Below are 18,148 nucleotides of genomic sequence, written 5' to 3' on the forward strand. Positions count from 1 at the left end.
CATGGCGGCCGGCTTGAACATCACTCCGCTATCACTTCTCTGATGCAATTCTCTCCATCCTTAGTTTCTCTTGTCTTTGAATTTACAGAAATCTAATCGAAGAAGCCCCAAAATCCCTAAATCGGAATTCTCAAACCCTAAAGTTTTCAATTTGTCTTAATCTCTCATCAACCTTTTTCCGGGACCTAGCGTCACAAAATCGTAACGAAGTAATGACGGTCGAAATGGCGGCATTACCCGTCCAGTTATTTGGAAACTACAATAGTACTCCTAATCCGTATTAAATGTTGTTTAACAAATTACAAAACAACAAGAAATAGTCATTATCAAGATCCTCCTAACCCCTAAACTGTAAACCCTAACCCTATTCCCTAAAATTTTATATATTCATTACGAAGATCTTTGATAAGATATTTATTCCTCAATGAAATATATGTTTCTCGATAAGATATCCGCTCCTTGATAAGATATTTCTTCCTCAACGAGATATCTCCTCCTTCACATGATATTTGCTCATCGACTACATATGTCTTTCTTGACAAGATATCTGCTCCTCGACAACATATCTCCTACTTGATAAGACATTGTTGACAAGATATCTGCTCCTTGACAACATTTCTCAGCCTTGACAAGATATCTGCTCCTCAACAACATATCTCACCCTTGACAAGATATTTGCTCCTCGTCAATATATCTCCTCCTTGACAACATATTTGCTCTTCAACAAGATATTTCTTTCTCAATGAGATATATGCTCCTCGATAAAATAGTTCACTTATATATTGCATTACCATAGTTTAGAGCTCTACTACAAAATTTATCTAAAGTCGTTTATCTAAACCCTAAACCCTAAAGGTCCTCGATCTTAATACTGAAACTCTAAACCTTAAACCCTAAACTCCAAACCCTAAACCCTAATAGTACTCCTATTCTGTATTAAATATTGTTTATCTAAAGCCTAAACCATAATAGTACTCCTATTCTGTGTTTGTTCATGTTCATGTTCAGTTTTGTTTGTTGTTTGGATTGATTTCTATTTGGGTACCCATAATCTTTAAAGAAGTTTGAGTCTTTGGATTGATTTCGTGTGAAATTTAACTGTTTGATCTCAATTGTATGTTATAGATTGCTGTGAGGCTTTGTAGCCCGTAATTATCTGTTCTTGATCTCCAGGGTGAAATTCCAAAATTTCACGCATGTTTTGCAATGAATCAGGAGTTTGCTTTGATAGATTGAAGCAATGTATTGCAAGGATGAACAGAGAGAAAATAAATTTGAAATTGGTATTGATCATTAATTGCTTGCTTTCTTCATTACGACAGTGGATTATTTATACAAGAGGTGGTGGTCCAGATTATAGAATCCTAGAGAGAAAAACGAAACTCCAATTTGAAATTGGTGTTGCTCTGCCATTATGCTTGTCGTTATGTTTCGCATTTCCAATAATCATCCCTAGTTAAGCATGAGACTTTTGTGTAGAGCTATGATCTTATTCATTAAGTTTCTTCTTAACAACCAGGTATGAAGAAAAGAATCGCTTGGTTATCGGTCGTTGCTTTGATGTTGGTGTCAAGGAGGTTGAAGGCTGGACTGCTAGACTTCTTCTGTCAAGACAGGATTGTGCTTGTTATTAACTCATCACTGTATTAGATGTTAGGTTATTTGGACGAGTAATCTGGACGGGGATAATCTTCTTCTTTTCCTTTTTAATTTAGGGTTTTTTTTTTAATTTTATTTTTGATATGTAATTGGGGATCTTAAAAAAAAAAAAAAAGTTGATACAGGTTAACGGGTAAGCAGGTTACCACTATTGAATATTTCAGACCGTCAGATATATTTAACTTTTAATTAAATCCAACGGTCTAAAATATTCAAAAAAGTTGATGTATGGCATACGTCAACATATACTAGAATTTTCCAGTGACAGAACCCCAAGACAAGAAGTTAAAACTTGAATATATTTCATACATATATTTGCCTTTTAAATAGAGGAATACATACCGAGTTTGTGTGAATGCGTGAAACGTAAAAATTTCAAGGATTTGAAAGTAAAACAAACTAACATCGATTGTTTAATTGCTTTTTTTTTTCCCTCTCAAAACGAATTTGATTGTACAGCAGTATCTTCTTTTGGTCAGAAGTATAATTTATAAAAAATTTGGGGCCCGTAGGATGATGGGGGCCGTAGGCGGGATTCTATTTATTAGTGATTTAGTCTACCCCCAAGGCCGGCATTGTTCTAGGCCATTAAGACCGTTTTATTTTTCTATGGAGATTGGAGAGTATTGCAAGTCCTAGTCTGATTCTTTTTTGCAGAAATATTGTTACTTGGAGCAGTGCGGATGCTTCTTAACAATTTTTATCATTGGGGTCTTCTTCTATATAATTTGCCGTCTTTGCAACGCCTGCCATTATTGTGTAGTTCTATTGACATTTATACATAAACCTTTCTTCAGCACCAGGATTAACTTTGTTGAGGAAAAATATGCACACAGTGAGCGTAAATGTCACCCAACATAATTTCACTCGTATTCATTTAGTGAATAGAGTTTTTATTATTTTGGGTTCGACCCATTCAAGACAGAATGTGTCTCTTAATTACAATCCCTTGTTACAGGGAAACACCCTTTGATTCCATTTATGAAGAAACCAATTGATGGGATGTGTGTTTGTTTGTTTTTGCGGCTGCACCCGGATATTTGAATGGGTTGCCTACATACCCTTGGAGAGGGATCAAGCCACTCGTAGTTCAAGAGTTCCAATGCGATGCGTCCTCCTCACTCACTTGCACACTCTTCTTGCTTTTTCTTAACTATGTCATCTTCATTTTATCAAATTGCATGCATGTCAACTTGCCTCTGGAAATGGAAGCTCGCTAAACTGTAGCACTTCTGGCTCCTCCTCTTCAATTTAAAAGTCGGCTAGTCCTTGTTGTTCTACATCTCTTTTGTCTTGTAACTACAGAGAGAGTGATAGAGATAAAATGGTTTACATTTGGAGTGATCAAGAGTGGGAATTCAATGGAAGCCCCGGGGAACTGTTGTAAACTGATGGGCTCCAAGCAACAGCTTGCGGTCGTGTCGAAATGCAAGGCGCGCCGTTGAAGCTAGGCATCGGCTATCTACATCATTTACTGCATATCGATGGTTCACGAGTTCTCAATCTCCATGCCTGGCCGCGCATACTCATGAGTCTTTCAGCAGGGAAGCTAGCCATCCGATAACGGATTCTTGTTCATTGTGTTCAGTGGCGGATCCAGGATCCAAGAGCTGTCTAGGCTAATTAGAAGCACACTAATTTTTTTTTTTTTTTTTTTTTGAGGTTTGGAACCCAGTGGGAGGCTCATCCTCACGCCTTTATTATTTTCAATCAAAACATACAACGGAGGGGACATAAAACCAGACTCCGTAAATTCTCAGTCACATTTCTACCCCCACTCCCACTTCTAATCTCAACGACACTATCACTTGTTGGAGTACCACTTGTAAACCATGACAAAAGATTTTTGTACCTCTTAGGTTTCCGGTGATCTGTCATTAGTACTTTTACCTATAATATTATATAGATACCACCATTAAAATTATATATATATATATATATATATATATATATACATTTCAAACATAACACAACTACAACTAATTATACATTACTATTAGTTACTAACTTGCAGCAGACTTTAATGTCTAATTATGTGTATAAAACAGGCTAAAGAATATAAAGTTAGTAACACTAATTAACCAGATGGAAAGGGCATCAACAATCAACAAGTCAACAACAGTCAATTAAGTCCAAAAACGCTGCATTAGTTACAGGGGCGGATCAAAATATCAAATAGCTCCCCAGCCTCCCCTTCTTTCTACAGTTCAGCATTTCAGCCTACAGTCAATTAAGTCCAAAAACAATATCAAATATTGTTTTATATCTTGTGAGGGGTGAAAATGCATTATCAACCGCATTGAACAATATTAGCCTACTGCACAAATAAACTGACTAAGCCGAGTGAAACAAACCCAAAAGGCCAAAATCGATATCCCCTAAACAAATCCAACAATCCCAATCATCAACTTATACCCAAAACTCAAAATCCCAACTCACAATTCATGGAGCCATGGAGTGATGGAGGGCCAGAAGTCCAGAACTCTTCCAGAAACCCAGGCAATCAGCCAACTCTTCGGTCACTCCAGTCTGCAACTCTGCAAGAAGCCAAGAATCTCTGCAAATTTGCAAATCGAACAAGATACCCAGTGAAATGGAATATACCCAGTGAACCCACATTAAGAAAATCTAACAAGATAAGAAATTGGCGGAAAGGAGACTAGGAGAGTGAGAGAAACCTTGGGCTGTTGGGCATTAGATCGAGCAATGGAAGGGAGAGGTGGAGATTGGAGAAGAAAAGGCGGACCTGAATCACCTGATACTCTGATATTTCCGATCTGTGCAAAATATGGGAGGACCAGTGGACGCGAAGTCGCGAAGAGATGAGAGGAGTCAGAGGACTGCTTGACGTGATGACGTCTCAAACTCTCGAAGATGTGGCTGGGGGAGAACGCGGAGAAACCTCTTACCTCTCTATTCTTTTTTTTTTTCTTTGGGTATGGGCTGAAGTCAGATAGATACATATATACTTTGTCGTTTTTTGGCCAAAAAGTTGTCTAGGCTTAAGCCTATATAGCCTACCGTGTAGATCCGCCCCTGATTGTGTTAGCATTGCTGCTCTGTTTTTGTTTGGTTCTCTTCGTTTTTCACTAAAGCATAATCAAGTCTGATCGGATTTGAAACCCAGCTGCTGATCTGGTTTGTTTCTGTGAATATTCCGGTAAGCAATATCCAGCTCGGTTGGATATCATTTAAGGTGGTCTTCTTCCTCATTTTCTCAGTCGGTGTGGTGGTGATCTTCTTCCCCATCACCACCGGTGGATTCTCAGGGAGAGTTTTTTTTTCCTATTTTTATTATCTTATTGCTTTGGAACGTGGACGTAACTAGTGGAGAAAGCTAATGCTCTAAAAAGTTGTCTAGTGGTGGAATTTGCTCTGGAAAGTTGTCTCCCGCGTGCTCACATAAAAGTGACAAAGGTGATGGAAAAAGGTGCATGCATGCCAACTGCGGAAGCAGACAGGAATCAGAGAATTGCATGTTCCCAGAACCATGCGTACTTACACTCGGCCCAGCCACCCCCGAAACCCACTTTTGCCTCTCTCCTTAGCTCTGAATCCCCTCCTCTTGACTTCTGCATAGACGACCTCCAGCCTCCATTTATTGAGAATGGACTTCTCTCAGTCCGTATCTCGGAGGAACCATATCTTCGGGGACTAGCGCGTTGCAAAACCAATTTAGTAGGGCGCTTGGTGTTGCCCTCAAACTCATCTCCATTAAAGTCACATGATCTGCAGCGGCAGCTCAGCGCTCTGTGGCCTTCTATCAACAATTGGTCCGTCTCCCCCCTTGGCAGGGGTTTCTTTATGCTTCAGTTTCAGAGTTTGGAAGACATGTGTACCTACATGTACGTTGCAAAGCATAATTAACTATAATCAGACACACTCATCGTACCGCCAGAGGTACCAACTATCATCAAAGGAGTAACCCACAGATAGGCAGCTAGGCGGGCCACGGCCGGAGCACAAGAGTTCCCCAGGATCACCGCTGACGCGCCGCCACGCACTCTGCCAAGACGGCATCAGAAGCTACTGAAACTGGGAACTGAAGCACATCAGTCCCACATCGAAAACAAGGAGAAGATCAGACCTCTCCTCACCTATAAAAGGTCCTCTCTTCTCCCTTCATTAAATTATGCATTAATTCTCATTTATTACTATGCTGCCTATATATATCAACTGACTTAGGCATCGGAGAAGTGAAGACCGCCCAGCGCGGTCTCCCTCTGACGCCCTGCCTTTCATTTGGCAGCTAGCAGGAATCACCAAGTATACAGAGTAGCGGTCCGCCCGCCGGACCCGCGTTAAACGAAGACTTGGCTACCGCCAGACTTTGAGCATTAACATTGGCGCCGTCTGTGGGAACCCTTGAACAAGAGGTCACCCCATCACAACTACCATGACTAGCGGTAGCGGGGGAAACGCCCATGAGCAGGCAGACCAGTCCGCCATCCCCCAACCATCCAATCCAGCGGTAGGTGTTAACCGCGCACTATTCAACACCCCAACTAACCCTGGCGGTGAGACGGATCCAGGCAGCAGCCGCCCACCAGGCCAGGACCTCGCCGCCATGTACGAGTTGGCACTGGCAGACCTTCACAAGGCAAACAGAGAACGTGAGGAGGAGCGCAGAGAGAAGACCGAGGCCCAAAAGCAGGTGGCTGCGCTGATGTCACGTTTTGATGACCTGAAAAGGACGTTAGAAAGAACCGCCAACCCAGTACAAAGCGAGCATTCGCATAGTACAAGGCGTAGTCATCCCAACGCTGGTGCATTGGGACCGGAACCAGTTGTACAGATGCAGGTCCCGCTGGACCCCCCTGAACTACTGGAGATGGGACCACCGCCCATTCCCCAACTCATGTTGGAGCAGGAAGCAGAGTCGGTACCACGCACCAACCGCTCAGAAATTAGGGCAAGAACTGAGGGTGGTCCGCCTGCGCCAAGGCATAGGCAGACCCAGCGGAGTACATGTGCCGGACCCGCTGGCGACGCAACAGCCCAAATTCTGGAGAGGATGCAGCAGTTGGAACAAAGGCTGGTCCGGGCGGAGTCGGGCGCCGCGCCATCAACTCAAAGTCCACTTTTCACGTCCAGACCAGGGCCCTTCACCGCTGCAATCCTACAGGCTATCAGGCCTGCGTACGCAAAAACTCCGAAAATGTCGCATTACAGCGGTACAACCGACCCCTTCGTCCATATGGACACCTTCAAGAAGGTCACCAACAACAAGGGATTTGACGACCCCACTCTGTGCCACTTGTTCAGCGAAACACTGGACGGGGAGGCAATGAATTGGTTCTTCGAATGTCCGCCAGGATCCATCGACTCATTCAACGAACTGTCACATACCTTCCTCTCCCGGTTCATCTTACTATCCGCCGGACATCATAACACGAGTCAGCTGTTCAGCGTCAAACAGGGAGAGAATGAGTCACTCAAGGCATTCGTCACAAGGTGGCGAGCGGCGGCATCTCAGTGCCGCGATCTGGACAAATCGATGGCATCGGCGGCCTTCAAGCAAGGACTCCTCAAAGGGCCGTTCCTCTATCACCTCAACTACAATCATCCAAATGCGGCATATGACCATATCATGAGTGAGGCGGTCATTCACGCCCAGGCGGAATTCATTACATATGGAGAAGTCCCACCGCCACCGGTAACGCCAGCAAAGGCCACACAGCCTACCTCCATTCATGAAACCGTTAATAAGGCACCCGCCGCATCACCAACTGACAAGAAGAGGGAATGGCCACAGGGTCACTACCAGAACAAGCGGCAGAAGGATCAATACCACAAGGGAAACCGCCCAACCCAGGAAGATAACCGCAACAGGCAAACGGAGTCTTCTCAACGGTATGCAGTGTTCACGGTCCTCACAACCTCGTACGAGGAAATATACAATCAGTGCAAGGATCAGATCCCGCCACCTCCTCCAGCAAAATACCCAAAGACGGGCAAACCCAAAAACACCGGCAGATGGTGCAAATACCACGAGGACAGCGGCCACAATACCAACAGCTGCAACGCACTCAAGACGGCAATTGAGACCTTGTACCGTGAAGGCAAGATGGAACAGTTCAAGGTGCGCCAACCGCCACCAGTGATCGCCAACGTAGAGACGTTGGGCCGCATCAACACAATCGACGGCGGTGCTCCAATCACGAGCTTGTCTCATAGAGCCAGGAAGCGTTACGCACGCGTTAATCACCCAAAGGAAGTCTGCAATATCCGTTACGAGAGATCCGCCAAGGTCCCAAAGGTTGGTTGGGAACCTATCACGTTCTCTGTGGAGGAAGAGCGCGGGGTGCACCTACCCCATGATGACCCCTTCTTGGTCGACGCCATTTTTGGTAGGTTCTCAGTGGGGAGAATATTGGTAGATAGCGGGTCCGTTGTCAACGTCATATTCAGCGGTTGCTACAGCCATCTCAAGCGGAATAACAAGTTGCTCCAGGATCATGAGCCACTGCTCAGCTTCTCTGGTGACATCACACAGCCGCTTGGTTCTGACTACATGCGGTTGACTATTGGCACTAGTCCGTGTATGGCGGAGGTACATACAGAATTTATAATCGTTGATTGTCTCAGCTCATATAATGCCATCCTCGGACGACCGGCGCTCAACAAGCTTAAGTGCATTATCGCCGGGTACATGCTTCTCCTGAAGTTCCCCACACCTAACGGCACAGGCAGTGCGAGGGGAAGCCAGCAGTTGGCACGCGAGTGTTATTCAACGACTATGGCACGGTCAACACGCCGCCATGATGTCCTAACGGTAGGAAACCAGGCACCGCCACCAAATATCTTCGAGGACCCTAGGGATGAGGAGAAGAAGTATGTAAGGAAGGAGCCGGTCAACCCGGACACATCCTTGAAGGTTGTCTGTATCTCGGACGAGCACCCTGAGCGGACGGTCCGTATAGGCGCCCAACTAGATCCAGAAGTAGAGGCAGAACTCATTCAATTCCTACGTCATAACGCCTCCGTCTTTGCATGGTCCTACGCGGACATGCCAGGTATCTCCCCTGAGATTATCACTCATAAACTGACCATCAAACCCTCTTTTTATCCCATCAAGCAGAAGCGGAGGGCCTTCGATGAAGAAAAATACCAAGCAATCGGAGAAGAGGTCGCCAAACTCCAGGACATTGGATTCATCCGCCAAGTCATCTATCCCCAGTGGATCTCAAATTTGGTGATGGTCAAAAAGCCCAGCGGCAAGTGGCGGATGTGTGTTGACTTCAAAAACCTCAACAAGGCATGCCCAAAGGATAGTTTCCCGCTACCCCGTATCGATCAGCTGGTCGATTCCACCGCCGGACATGAGCTCCTCAGCATGATGGACGCTTTCTCCGGATACAATCAGATCAAAATGCACCCCAGCGACCAGGAATGCACAACCTTCACCACCGACAAAGGCCTCTACTACTACAATGTCATGCCTTTCGGTCTGAAGAACGCAGGTGCCACTTACCAGCGGTTGATGAACGCCAAGTTCGCGGAGCATCTGGGAAAAATCATCGAGGTCTACGTAGACGACATGCTAGTTAAGAGCATAAAGGCCGGCGGACATGTGGCAAACCTCAGGATCATAGTAACCATTCTCTAGGCCTATGGTATGCGCCTCAACCCGGAAAAATGTTTCTTTGCGGTCACCGCTAGCAAATTCCTGGGATACATTGTCAGCGAGCGGGGCATCGAGGCTAACCCAGACAAGGTCCAGGCCATCCTTGACTTGGCGGACCCAGAGTACAAGGTGCACGTCCAATGCCTCCAGGGCAAGTTAACCGCCCTTTCTCGATTCATCTCTCGACTCACGGACAAGTGTGCCCCATTCTTCAAACTCCTCAAAACAACGCACAAGAAGGTCATCGACTGGAATCCGGAATGTCAGGCGGCGTTCCAAGGCCTGAAGGAATATCTGGCGGCAGTCCCTCTCCTCTCTGTCCCTGTCCAAGGAGAAACCCTATTCATATATCTAGCGGTATCTGCATCAGCGGTAAGTTGCGCAATTGTCCGAAGGGAAGGCCAAGATGAGCTCCCGGTTTTCTACGCCGGCAGAGGCATGAACGGAGCGGAGACAAGGTATCCTCCCTTGGAACAACTGGCCCTTGCACTTATCGTTGCCGCCAGGCGCCTCCGCCAGTACTTCCAGGCCCACACGATCCATGTGTTAACAAATCAACCGCTGAGACAAGTAATGCAGAACCCTGAACACTCGGGGCGCCTCAGCAAGTGGGCCATCGAGCTCAGCGAGTTCGACATAGAATACAAACCAAGAACCGCCATAAAGGGCCAGGCAGTGGCGGACTTCATCGCTGAACTCACCGAACGTCAACCTGAACCCGGTGTAGAGATGGTACCTGGAGCGGAAGTGGTAACCGTCGGGGAGGCAGGTCCCCTCCAGTCGGATTGGAACCTACATGTGGACGGATCCGCCAGCGCCAAGGCCAGCGGCGCCGGAGTCATCCTAACAGGACCCGGGGGACTGAACGCGGAGTACGCGTTGAAATTCAACTTCAAAGCTTCAAACAATGTGGCGGAGTACGAGGCACTGATCGCCGGTCTACTTCTCGCCATTGACTCGGGGGCTGACAGCGTCAACATATTCAGCGACTCTCAATTAGTCGTTAACCAGGTCAACGACAGCTTCCAGGCAAAGGACCAGCAGCTGGCGGCATACTTGGGATATGTCAAAACGTTGCTCAAAAAGTTCAACTTTCACACCATCACACAAATTCCCAGGGAAAAGAACGCCAAGGCTGATTCCCTGGCAAGACTGGCAACCGCCCAGCCACATCAAAGTCCAGCGGACACAAAGGTGGAATGCCTTGACAAGCCAAGCATCACGAAAACCCTAGCGGAGATCTTCAACATTGACGTCAACCCCAGCTGGATGGACGAGATCACTGCATACAAGCGCAGCGGCACACTACCAGAGGATAAGGTCAAGGCACGCCAAATTCAGCGGAGAGCAACCCGCTACAATATCCAGAATGGCAAGCTTTACCGACAGGGGTTCACTCACCCCAACCTCCGCTGTTTAACCCCGGAGGAAGGAAAGGTCGTGTTGGCAGGAATCCACGGCGGGGAGTGCGGAAACCACTCGGGCGCCAGATCCCTGGCCAATCGTACAATGCGACAGGGCTACTTTTGGCCTACGCGCGCTTGGTGAGGACGCCCGACAGGTGTCAAGATCTTGCCACAAATGCCAGCAGTTCGCCGATCTCCCGCATGCGCCAGCTGAACCACTTTCAGTCATCATCGGTCCATGGGTCCACTCTACATGGGGCCTCGACTTAATGGGAAAATTCCCAACCGCCAAGGGACAGTTCAAGTACATCATTGTCGCTATCGACTACAACAGCAAGTGGATAGAGGCAGAGCCACTGACGGCCATCACTACCGCCAAAGTCATTCACTTCCTCTGGAAAAACATTTACTGCCGCTATGGTGTCCCACACACAATCATTACAGACAACGGCACACAGTTCAACAATGAGGAGCTCATTTCGTTCACCGCCAATCTGGGCAGCAGGATGAGCTTTGCCTCTGTCGCCCACCCCCAAACCAACGGCCAGGTCGAAGCGGCAAACAAGATAATCAAGAAGCTGCTAAAAAAGAAACTCGACACTGCCAAGGGCCTGTGGGCGGAAAAGCTTCCAGAAGTGCTATGGGCCATCAGAACGACTCCATCCTCCGCCACTGGTGAAACCCCCTTTTGTATGACGTTCGGAACTGAGGCCGTTCTGCCTGTCGAGGTGGCTCAACCCACCGCTCGGGTCGAATGCTACCACCCAGAGACCAACGGCGATGGCATCAACCTGGACTTGGACCTCCTAGAGGAAAAACGACACAAGGCCCATTTGCAAAACCTACAAAACAAACAACGAGTTTCGCGTTTCTATAACGCCAGAGTCAAGGCCCGCAACCTCCAACTGGGGGACTGGGTAATGAAGGAAGTCATTCCAGCACCAACAAAACTCCGCCCAACTTGGGAAGGTCCATATAAAATAGTAGAAGTCGTTAGCCCAGGCACCTTCTACTTAATGGACAAGGATGGAGTCACTACGACCCACCCTTGGAATACCGAACACCTTCGGTATTACTACAAATAGTCATGTCGCTACCCAGGAGCATCTTGACTTAGCTAAATTTTTGTTCAATATTTAGCTAAGGGAAGCTACCCAACGGGTACATCCCCACGTTTGTTAACACTGACCAGTCAGTTATCAATGAAACGAGGAATTATTCAAACCATTGTTACCAAGTCTAGCACTGAGGGCAGCTGGCAACGCCGGCAATCGTCAGCGGACCTCGTCCGCTACGTTGTGCACTTGGACCAATCTTAATTCCTTTAATTTTTCATTGATTACAAAAGAACATCCTAAGTCAAAACTCTAGCGGTATAGACATGTCATCACACAACGTCAAAAATTCCATATTTCATATATTCAGGGCTGGGACTCCCCACCCAAAAATTGTTCATTACATTCAAAAAAAAACAACAAAAGTACATATATTTTCAGCCTCAGCGGCTACACAATCAAAACAGGGCACGTCCGGCATGTCAGGGGTTGGCCTCGGCGTCGCCTACTTCAGCCTGCGACGGCTGTTCACAGCTTGCTTGGTCAGTCCCTCGCGCGGTAGGACTTGGCGTCTCAATGGTCCCATCCGCCGGAGTCTGATACCCACTGCCTGAGCTGCCACCTCCTGCTGGGGGACTGGGTACTGGCGGGGGTCTCTTCGTCGGCGCTGCATTTTTTGCTTGCGGCGCCTTGGGCAGGGACGCCTTGGCCCAATCAATGGCACCCTTCGCTCGCAACATCTCGACATTCGCCAGGGCGCCGGCCTTCGCCGCTTCATTCAGCGCGTTTTTGTATTCCGCCGACTGCTTGAAATTCTCCACAGCGGCGGCGGCGGCTCGGCTTCCATCATCCCTCAGCCGGATCAACTCACCCTCCAGTCTCTTCACTTCCCCTTGCCTGGCGGCAGACTCCCGCTGCAGGATGTCAATTTTCTTCTCCTTGGCGGTCACACGCTCTTGCAGCAAGGCCTTGTCTTGCTCCAGCTGGAAGACTTGATCATTTCGTTCTATGTCCCGCTGGATGGCGACGTCTAGCTTGCCTCGAGCGTCCGCCGCGTCACAGTCTGCCTTCATCAGGCGTCGCTCCACATCTGCCAGCCTGTCCTTGGCTTCCCCCAGCTCCCTCTCAAGCCTCTTAACCTCCTCCCGGAGCTGACCCTCAATTCGAGGTTGCTTGGGCGCCGCCAAGAACATTTCGTTCAGCCCCACCGCCAGATGCCCAAAGGCTGAGCTAAAGGGCGACTGCTCGATCGCCGTTGGCCGCGTCATCCCTGCCAGACCGCCGAACCCCAACCGCTCGCACAAATGATAGAGAAACTCCCGCTCGCTGTCGGTCATGAACTCGGTGAAGGCAGCGAACGAGTCCAGATCGCTCACGGGCATTTCTCTCTCGGCCGTCACAGGAGCCTTCGACGGGCCTTGTCGGCTCTTCTTTTGCCTGTGGACCTCGAGGGTCTCGTCATCATCCTCCTCCCCGCCTGAGTCACACTGGCGCCGCTTCCGCAGAATCCCCCGTGCATCTCCAGTGGGCGCAGCCCTGGACCCCATCGGCGGTTGTCTCCCCACCGCAGTCGCGACAGCCCCCGCCGGCGCCAGAACTCTTTCTTTCTGCGGCCCACGTCGACTGCCAACCGCTCTTTCCTTCTGCGGCACGGTAGAGGATCCCTTTTTTCCCCCGCCCGCATTCCCATCCCCCTGCACGCTGGGCAGACCGTCGGCCCCTAGGTGCGAGTGGTGCGGCATGGGCAGCGTCACCGCAACCTCGGATGCGCTCACCTCCAGCGTCTCCGGGTTCACAACTGTCATCCGGGCCGCCTCGCCTGAAGCATACATTGTCTCCAGGAAGTTGTCTATCTCCGCGCGATCCATAGCTTTGTCAAAGGCGTCACGGCTCGCTTTGTTGCCTGGCGGAGTCTCTGAGAACATGCAAACACTTGTCAGCTTTAACCAAGTTATCAAAAGATACAATGTGGCGGAGGCCTCTTACCAATGCCGCGCGTTAGCTGCTGATCGACCAGCAGCTCCCAGCCGGTGAGGAGACGGAAGTCCAGCAAATTGCGGTTCTTCCAACAACCTTTGATACGCGCAATCCGGCACTCTTCCTCCCGCGTCAGATTGTAGCGCAGGCCCGCTGTAAAACAACAGAAAGTGTCAGTCAAACGATTGCAACATGTATACCATAAACCGCCAGCTATGTTCAGCGGAGATCGACGGACAACCTCGGATTGGCTGAAACTCCGACTTAATCCTAAATGTCGGCTCCCCCTGGTTGGACTCCGCTTGATACTCCCACCCCGTCGTGGCCACGCAAAACGTCCCCCGCCAGTAGGACATCGAATCCCTCAAATTCTCTATCAGCTTGGGCGCTCCCTGCCGGCGGCTCAGATTTACTTGCCCCCTACACCCTTGGCGATTAATGTACACCAGTTCGTAGAAGTGCAAAACCTCCGCCACCGTCGGCCCCTCGCACCCGGATAGCCGCCACAAGGAGTTCATCGCCAGCATCAACCGCCACATGTTGGGAAAGATCTGCCCAAAAGCGACGCCGAACTCACACACCAGGATCTGAAGGTTGGGCACTAGCGGCAACGTCACTCCTTGGCGGAATATTGCCTCGTGAACGGCGGCGAACCCCGCTGGAAGAATTGAGGCCTTTTCGTCCGCAGTCGGTTGGCGCAGCTTCACCACTCCCGGCAGCCGGTATGTCCGTTTCATCCGGTTGACCACGGCGGCAGTCATCCGCCCTCCCGCCTCGTCGACGGGGGTCCCATCCGGGAGCACCCACGCCGACTCTGTTTCCTCCCCCGTCACGTTTCCCCCGTCAGCAGAACCACTGGCGGCACTATTACTTGCTAGCCGCTCCTCACTCCTCTCCCGCGCAGCAGCTTCCTCACCCGCCCTAGAACTCTCTGGACGCAACGTACGGCCCATGACAACTTCCCAGGGTATGGTTTGCAGCGGCTCGATGTCTAACGGCTCTGGCAGTGAGGTTCCTGCACGGGCAGACGGACGCAACGAGTCAATAAAAACCCTATCCGCCGCACTGATTGACACGTCAGACCCGGAGTCCTCACTGCTCGAGATCTCTACGACGTTGGCCATCCCAAAAACCCTAAAACCCAAATCAGTTAGCCCACAGAAGGATCTAACCTATCCCTACATCAGCCATAGCAAAGCACCACGAACAGCTACCCAGAAAATACCAAAACATGAACAAACCCCCCCCCTCAACCCAGATTCAACCATCTAGCAAAACCCTAACTATCAACTCTCTGTCAAAGCATCGTAACCTACCTCAAATCTCATCTTACACCCCCGACGAGCATCAAGAAACCCAGTTCACACACCAATCCCAGACACAAATACCAAACCCACAATTCGACAACACAAAACCGAAGAGAAGGATAACCAGAACACTAACCTGTCGTTAACTCGCCGGCGTACTGATGCTCGCTATGCCCCGACAACGGAAATTTTCGTCTCTTCGACCACGAGAACTCCACCAACTCACGGCACTCTCTCTGCAAATCTCGGCTGGGCAGAGCTTGAAGACGACAAACAGTTCGAATGGATTTTCTGATCTCCTTTCTCAACACGTTCCCCCCCTTTTATGTCAACATCAGCGGCTTTTGGGCCGTCCGCTAGAAAACGACATCACACCCCAGCCGTCCACGTGTCCCCTGTCCGCACTAACCCTCCGGGTTAACCGAGGCGTCGCCTCGGTTACGAAATCCATCATTACTCGCATTAATGACGAGAAGACGGCCGGACTGAGGAGACGCGTCTCCACACGCTAACCCTCTAGTTACTTGCCACGTGTCAAGGCGTATCACGAAAGCAGTCCAGGGTACACCCCTCTCCAAGTGAGTCTCCGCTGAGCGAAACCCCGCCAGCGGAACTTCTCACTTGTCCTCTCCAAGTGAGTCTCCGCTGAGCGAAACCCCGCCAGCAAAACTTCTCACTTATCCTCTCCTAGTGACGTTCTCCGCCGGGCGGAACCCCGCCAGCAGAACTTTTCATTAGCTGTTATTTACGAAGTCTCCTAAAAGCGACACTTCTCCCTTGTCATCATACAAACGGGGCACCTTCCGCTACGGACCTCTAGCGGAAACCTCTTTTATCTGACAAATCGCGTACTTTATTCAGCGCGGTACCGCTCAATAAATTAACGCCAAGCACGTCCACTGGACGCTGTTTACTGCTATAAACCAGCGGGGGGACTCCCGCCAGCGGCGGATCCCGAGGCCACGCCTCATTTTGACAAATAACCGCCACGCGGCATTACAGTCAGATTGTCCCTACGGGACACGGGGCCTAGTCAACAGTCTACGACGACCCTGATCAGGTACGTTGGCCCCCGTCACTCGGGTCCTAAAGATTGGGTTCGCTACCCAACACCCTCTGCTCCGTGCAGCTCCCCCTCACCAAACAAATTTCGCGACCATCCGGAGGTCCATCTTAGCCGGGGAGTGGGGGACTCCCTGGGGGGCCTAGCAGGGGCCCACCTGAAAGGGTATAAAGCGTTTGCTCAGTAATATCCATGGTTGACAACGCACTGACGCTAATTATGCTTCTGCAAAAGTCTAGCGGAAGAAAACGCTTCACACCGCCGATCAACTCCCCAACCAAGATTGCCCTCCTTGACTGGGGACTTGGGGGACTTGTACCTACATGTACGTTGCAAAGCATAATTAGCTATAATCAGACACACTCATCGTACCGCCAGAGGTACCAACTATCATCAAAGGAGTAACCCACAGATAGGCAGCCAGGCGGGCCACGGCCGGAGCACAAGAGTTCCCCAGGATCACCGCTGACGCGCCGCCACGCACTCTGCCAAGACGGCATCAGAAGCTACTGAAACTGGGAACTGAAGCACATCAGTCCCACATCGAAAACAAGGAGAAGATCAGACCTCTCCTCACCTATAAAAGGTCCTCTCTTCTCCCTTCATTAAATTACGCATTAATTCTCATTTATTACTATGCTGCCTATATATATCAACTGACTTAGGCATCGGAGAAGTGAAGACCGCCCAGCGCGGTCTCCCTCTGACGCCCTGCCTTTCATTTGGCAGCTAGCAGGAATCACCAAGTATACAGAGTAGCGGTCCGCCCGCCGGACCCGCGTTAAACGAAGGCTTGGCTACCGCCAGACTTTGAGCATTAACAACATGCAAAAAATCTGGTCGTTGGGATCGATTAGTTTGCAACAGGGGGCCCTCCATCTAATTAAATGGTCACCTTGCTTCTCCCCTTCTACGTACAAGAACACATTCGCCCAAGTCTGGGTTCGACTTTGGGACTTGGGGTTTGATTTCTGGGAGCAACAAACATTGTTCGAGATAGCTAGGGGAATTGGTGTCCCCTTGAAACTCGACTCGCGTACGGTGAACCGATCTGTGGGGTTGTACGCAAGGGTTCTAGTGGATGTGGATCTTTCTCAGGCTTTGCCTCAGCAGCTGCGGGTAACTCGTTCTACAGGTCAGCAAATTGTTATCGGTGTGGAGTTTGAGGCTTTACCGACTGTTTGTTCGAAGTGTGGAATTGTTGGGCATCAAAGTACTACCTGCAGAGTGTTGAATGTGGTGCCCCCTACGGAGGATGCAACGGTAGTACGTGGCCGATCCCTCCAGCGATCGAGTCGGTGGCAAAGAAGAACTAATGCATCGCGTAAGAATTCTAAACAGAAGATAGAGAATGGCACGGTGGGAAGGCAGACAGTACTGGAAAAAGTGGTTGCTCCGGTTGACCTTGTTCCACACGAGCAAGTGATGCAGGCCAATAGGGTGAATTCGGACCAGGTTTGTCAACAAATTTCAGATCAGGCCTCATCTTTTGACAGTGTTCCTCCGGGGTTTCAGAGGTTAGAGCCAACTGCCTCTGAAGTCGGCATGGCTTCTACTGGTGATACCACCTCTCCAGGGAATTGTGAGATTGGTAAAACAAGTTTGGAGCCTTCTTGTTATGCGGTTCACCCATCCTCTCTTTTAATTGGTGAAACCTCCAACATTAGAGAGGAGGGTGAGTTTACACCAGTAGTGTCCAAAAAAACTAAAAAACAACTTAGGAAGCTAGATAAACCTACTACTAAAGTGCAAGGTAGAAAGTCTGTTGTAGGGCGTGCTCTCATGCTTAAGGGAGCAAAACATAAGCTTTTTTAATGAAGCTCCTATACTGGAATGCCCGGGGAATTGCTAATGATGACACTCAGCGGGCTCTCTCGGACATGGTACGTATTCATCGTCCTCTTTTTGTTTGTCTTTCTGAACCGTTTATTCTGCTCGATAGTATCAACAGGTCTTTTTGGAGATCTCTTGGCCTTGTTCCTATAACAACTAATAGCCGTGGACTTCAAGCACCAAATTTGTGGGTTTTGGGTCAGGAAGCACTCAAACCTACT

This window comes from Rosa rugosa, chromosome 7 (genome assembly GCF_958449725.1).
Source record: "Rosa rugosa chromosome 7, drRosRugo1.1, whole genome shotgun sequence".
In the NCBI taxonomy this organism is placed as follows: Eukaryota; Viridiplantae; Streptophyta; class Magnoliopsida; order Rosales; family Rosaceae; genus Rosa; species Rosa rugosa.